We start from the raw sequence: 7,017 nt of genomic DNA on the forward strand, positions 1-7,017 counted from the left end.
TCCATTTGCTGTTGAACAGGAAGATGTGTGTTAAATTTTGACCAAAAAAATGTATCTGAACTTTGCCCATGTCCAGACAATTGAAGAAGAATGAGATTTAGTGTGGTATACTCATATGATGTAGGAAATTTCAAGGAAGTTCAGTGTTTAAGCTGTGCCATTAAAACTCTTTGACTTTGACTCTTTTATCCAGATCTATATTGAGAAAGAAAAGAATATGACACAACTGAAAGACTTTAAATGTTTTGAGCTTTATGAGAAATGAAACAACTTGTCATGTTGGGACATGACAAGTTTTGTTGCAAAACAAAATGTTTGATCTAAATATTAGTTTGAAAAAGAGGCCAAGTGCTTTAACTCAGGACAATAGAAAAGATAGCGTGAGGGCTTTGGAGGAACCAGTAAGCCACCATGTTTCCAGGCTAACAGGTGCAAAAGTGAAAGACTGCTTTGAGCAAAAGCCATGGGACACCGTTATGGAGAAGTGTTGCCTAGGAAATGTTTTTTTCTCCTGGATTCAATTCACAGTGCTTAGATGCCCAGCACTCAAAGTATGCAGCTGTGATCTAAGGAGACCTGACTATTTCCTTAGATGGGAGAAGATTGTGACATAATCCATATAGTGCTGGTTTTATAGGGATGAAGAATGCATGTTTTACTGAGTCTTGAGGCTTTCCACCAACATTACAGATGAAAGTCTGGAAAATAGGCAGTGAATGTCTGACAGGATAGTGTATGAAACTGTAAGAGAAAAGTTGAAACAGTGTAGACACTAAAGAATTAAACAATTCAGGGACATGAAGTAGCTTACTAAACCCACACACAGTGAGGACAACCACTCAAAGAAAAATAACAATAAAATCCTGAAAACTGCAATGCTTTAGACTCAGGGATATATAATCCCTTTAGAGTCTACATCTTTGCTCCATGTGCTGGACAGGGGAAAACAAGATTTGAAATTTTCCGTTTTGTTGTAGTCTTGCCTTAGTCCATTCATTGCTATGTCCCTATCCCTTCGCATTTGAGTGGGATTGTATGTCAGCAGGTTTTACTTTTAAAAATTTTTACAGAGCCACACAGCTAAGTCCTTGCCTTAAGTCATAAAAAAATTTGTACTTGAACTTTTTAGCAACCCAGGAATTGATAAGAGTGTAGAAACACATCGTTGGACTAATGCATATTATATAAAGAGGAGCACATGAATCCTTTGAAGGCCAACCACGGAATGCTGTAACTTGGATCAAGTATGTCCACCACTTTTTATTAAAATTACTTCATCTATTCCAGTGCGATAGTCTCTCTTTGAAACACATTTTGTGAGTGGCCAAAAGTGATACAATTTCATACATGTGAAAAAAAGGCAGCACCCTATACATTTTGATACAGAATGAGTAATTTCCTAGCATACAAGAGCTGTAACAATCTTGTTCAAATGTAATAGAATATGCTTGTTATAGTCATCTCTTCTAATATAGGGTATAATGTAGAAGTTACGGCACACAAATTCTATAATTCGTTTTAGTTAGGAATTGTATGTTTATAGTTATGCTTTAAAATCTCTTAGTTAAAATGAAAACTTGCAATCATATTTTGAATCATAACTGATAGTCACAGTTCTTATAGCCACAAGTAACTGAGCATTGAATAGATACTTAGAGTTATTTTTCAGAGATACATGTATTAACACAAATATGTGATATACATTAACATTTGCAGGACATAGAGTAATATATTCAGTAATTACTTTGTTAACTTCAATAGTAGACAAAAATGTGCTCCTAGTATACATTTTTGACATGTAAAGCTTAATAAAATAACAAGAATACCATGAATAGTCATGGATATGGTTTGATAAAAATGTACATTTTTTGTCTGCATACTAACAATTTGAAATAATTTTCCTTACTTCAACTAACATTTAAATCATTTCAGTATCAATTGTATATTTGTAGATACATCCATGATTTGAATTTTTTTTTTCATAACAGGAGATTGAACTCAGTTCTTTGTGCTTTCCAGGTAAGTGCTTATTCTACCAAGATAGCTCCTTGGCCCCTGCATTATTGTTACTGTTGTGCACTGTACATTTTCTATTAGAATTGATTATTAATATTTTGTTTCAGAAAATAATTTTGAGTGTAGATTTTTTTAGCTTTTCTGAGACTAAGATCTTTAAGAAAATAAGGGGGACAAGAGAAGTGGTTGACTTCATACATTTAAAATTCTCTAATTTTTATGATTATGGGAAATAGATATAATAGATGTAAAATAAAATTCTATTTTATCATGAGATACAGAAATATAATTATCATTTTTTACCAATGTGGCTTGCTCAGATGCCATCACAATTTGAGTGTGGTTTATCTGCACTAAAATTATAACTCAGGTCCAGGGAGATGGCTGAGTACAATAAGTGCTTCTCTGGCAAGCGCAAGGGTCTGAGTTCAATCCCCTGTCCCGCCAGAAAAAAGAAAATAAAATAAAGTAAAATAAAATAAATAATAAATAAAATTAAAATGAAATAAAATAAAATTTTAACTTATATTCCAATCAAACAATGTTGAGAAGTTTTGAGTATTGAATGTACAACTGTATGTTTCTTGAAGGAATTGATTAGATGTTAGAAGAAGAGGTTGCTAATAATCAGACAGGTTCTTTGTTTATTCAATAGTGTGATATTGAACTGAAAACATAAAAATGTGTCCTAGTATGAATTTTTCATAATCAAAGAATAATATAAACACAAGAATGTCAGGATAACCCATGGATATTCATTAATGAAATATGCAGTATGTATATGATCATTATTTAGTTCTAAAATATTCAACAAATGTTTGTTTGAAAAACAAGCTTAATAAATGAAAGCAAGAGACAAGGAAAAAAGGCATAGGACTTTCATACTACAATGCTGTATAGATTGTAGATGGTTAGATGCTGGTTAGATTTCTAAATTTCTAAATTTCTGTGAAAATATGTAATTTTTTATTCCTAGTGTTTTAAATGTTTTTTTTTCTTCACATTCTGTAGAGTTTTAAAGTTTAACATATTAATACTTCATGGTAAATACCTGTTCCATGTTATGTCTAAGATGTCTGATATTCAGACATATAGTGAGGTTAAGCTCAACTGTGTTACGGGGTAATAATATTATTAAGCTTCTCTTCTGGAGGGTTAACAACTTAAGCTTAAAGAGCAAAAATTAGAGAAATACAAGAGTTGCAAGGACATTCAACATTTTGGTCTTAGTTTTCAAGGTTAGTGAGGACATAAGTCATAAGAGAACCTGCACTGTAACATCCTGTAACTCAGCAGTATCCCAAATTTTCTGATCAAGGAGATTATGAGGCCACAGAGGAAAGTGATCAATGATGTAGAGTGTGGATAAGGAGAGTCATATGAAGAGAAAACTTTCTATCAGGCTTTTACAAGTGCAAATAGTTCAAGCAATGGCCGTGACTCATCTACATGGATAACAATGACAAAGGATCTCCAAACTGCAGTACAGGGCTTCAGGGTAAAACTTGAGGGGATTAGACTAACCTTGGCAGATACAAAAGTTATATTTCTTGTTATATAGGTTTTGCTTTACCTTGTTCTTAACCATGCAGCAGAAAAGCATAAAAACGAGGTATAAAAAGTAAAGCCATATTAATATGCTGAGCTATGAAATGCTCAAGTCAACAACTTCTGACATTGCCAGTCCTAGAGATGACCCACTACTATTATGGACTACTGGACTATATTGGATTATTTTACTGAATTCCCGTGCATACAATATTTAAATGGCATACAAAAAATATTTAAATGGCATTGGAATACCCATCTCTGATAAAACTAAACCAAAAAAAGGGGGGATACAAATAAAGGCCAATTTTGTGTCTGTATACACAAAATACTTAGGATAGATATACAGCTACTTTCTCTTAATTCACTAAGAGAAGAAAGATTTTTACTAATAGTGTTTGAACAGGATATCATTTCTGCATCTTTTATTATGAATAACCACTATGAAGACAACAATATGCAATGTATCAATTATTGAAACTGTCCTACTAATCATTTTGACACTGTCTCATTGCTATTTGTTTCTCAATAAATTTTATAAAAAATAGAATGGAAAATATTCACCAAAGTTCATTGTATTCAGACCTGTTGAGAGGTGATTAGCTCATGAGGGTTCTAAGTTTATCAGTAGATTAATCCACTCAACAGCTCATTTAATGTCAATATTGGGAAGTGATATGATGGGAAACATGGCAAAATTGAAGGAAACGTATCATTGCATTGTGACGTTGATGACTATATTTTCTCCCTAATCCCTTTGTCTTTAGCTCTTTCTCCTCTCTCTTCTTACTGGGTGCAATGAGTTGAGCATGTGTCATCCACTATGGCCTACTGCTGGACTATTTGTCTCTTGATACTGCTTTAAAAGTTGCCGTTAACAGATAATGCTCTGTAACTTCTAAATGCATGCACGAAAATGAATCCTTTTTTAAGGTGCTTTTACATTGAATATTGTTGAGCAGGGGAGATGGTTCTGTAGAATAAGTGCTTGCCTGTAAGCACCAGGGCCTAAATTCAATCCCCGGTTAGCCAAAAAAAAAAAAAAAAAAAAAGGCCAGGAAGATGGCTCAGTAGAATAAGCGCTTCCCTGGCAAGTACATGTGTCTAAATTTATCCCTGGTTCCATCAAAAAAATATTGTCATAACAATGAAAATATGACTAATACATCCACTTACTCTTCTGCTTTTACTCCTGAGCTGACACAGTATGAAACATTCACCAGAAGCTAAACAAATGGAAGTCCCATTCTTTGGGCTTCTATCACTGTGAGCCAAATGAACACCTATTTAAAAATAAAGTACCCTTTGTATTAGCTCATTTTTTTAATGGTGACGTATTATCTGAGGTATGGTACTTTGTGAAGTAAATAGGATTATTCAACTTACACTTTTGAAAGTTCAAGTGCTTTGGATCTGCATTTACTTGGCTGTAATGACAAACTCATAGTACATGAATTTTAAATGACTGGAGCCATACTAAAAAGGAGAAGTGAGATTATATTATAAGAAACAAAAGACCAGACCAAGGAAAAATGTGTAGAACAACACATTCTAACACAAACTAATTTATGGGAGACATCATATTCTACAAGAACTTCATTAAACCATTTGTAAGGGTAGATCCTCAAATCCCTTAATTAACTACATTTAGGCCTCACTTCTAAAAATTACCAAATCTAGATACCATCTCAGTGAAGAACTAAGTTTCTAATGCAAAGAAATTTTAAGGGATAAACTCACAGCATGTCCTAATCTTAGTACCTAATAAAAGTCTTTCTTCCATAATTACAGAAAATTTATTAGAACTGCAGGTTTTGTTAAAGAATAAACAAAATTTACTCATATTCATTTGTTTAATTAAATGTATTCTTTACTCATAGATAAAAAACAAGCATAAATTTTCTTAAACTCAAGCACCAAAGAATTTTTAACAAATTAATGGAAATCTCAGTGTTTATGAAACTTTGTGACACCTTAAAAGCAGGAGTTGGTGAATGCACACATTGATCCTGTTCAGCTACTTTCTTATACAGCTGATTTTTAGACAGCCATTCTTTACATAGGTTTGTCACAAGGGAAAAAATAGAAGTGAGTTTAGTAAATTGGGACAAGAAGTTGCTCTTCATTTGATAGTTCTGATAAGATTATTTAACAAGCTAAGTAAATAATATGTAAACTCTATTGTACTTTCAACTTTAAACCTTTTTGTCTCATGTGAATTTTATTTTTCTATTAATTTTATTGAGTTAGAAATAGCAATGAGACAGTTTCAAAATGGAGTAGTAGCACAGTTTCAATAGTTAATACATTGCATATTGTTGTCTTCATACTGGTTATTCAAAGTACTACCTTGTGAATTTTAAAAGTCAAATTGCCGTAGTAGATCTAAATCTAGCCAACATATTATAGTTCATTCTTATATACTTTTATAACTAACATAATTTAGGCAAAATGTAATGGACATACATTATAATAAAAACTAAAGCAAGTATAATGAAATTGGATTAGTTATTGAGTTGAAGACTGGAAGAACATGGACGAACTTCCGAAGATTTCTTTATTGCCTCGCACATATCCTTAAGTGGGTGTTGGAAAAGGCTCCAACTTACAAATATCAACAGGTACACACAAGTAAAGCTTCAAGGAAAATGTAGAGAATTGCAAAAAGAAAGCCTAGGAGGAGAAAACCTCTTCAAAATTACCCTAATTTCATAAAATATCAATAAAAAAGTGTCCTACACCTGTGTTTTCAGTACGGTTGAGTAGTGATTTGACATGTTTCCACACCCTATAGAAGCAGGTTGTAACTTCCGATTTCCCTATATTATAAGCTCATTGAGAACATAATTTCTCACTGAAAGCTATGAGACCAGCTGAAGGAAAAATGAAACCTTTCATTTATGCCTCATTGTAAATACAAGACTATTTTCCTTGCTGGTGTTACATCAGTGAAATTCATGGGGACCTGATACTCTGTCTCCCAATAAAGAAAATGCATCTGGAGATTTATAAGTGAACATCAGCTGTGAAGTTTGGCATTATCCCATGTCTCCATTAATACTTATGACAAGTCTGTGTGAGGCAGTTCTAGTGTCCACACTGCTATATCTCACATTAGAGTCAATAAGTCTCACTGAGTAATTACTATTATACTTCAAAAAGAGTGTCATCTGAAAAAAAACTATACATTTCAATTCGTCAACACTTCATTTTCTTCTTAAATAAGAAGGATCTATGGGGGAGATGCATATCTGTGTTGATTTGAAACAGTAATGTTGAAATAAATGATTCAAAACAAGGCTTCTTGGCACTCTATTGAACCTCCTCCCTTAGTATCATCACTAACAATTGAGAACATGATTTTTTACAGTCATTCAGCATCAGTGGGACAAAATGTGGTGATGCAAAATAAATGGGGATGCAATGTCTGGATACTAAGCACTTTGTTTTTTT

This window comes from Octodon degus, unplaced genomic scaffold (genome assembly GCF_000260255.1).
Source record: "Octodon degus isolate 3935 unplaced genomic scaffold, OctDeg1.0 scaffold00171, whole genome shotgun sequence".
NCBI lineage: Eukaryota > Metazoa > Chordata > Mammalia > Rodentia > Octodontidae > Octodon > Octodon degus.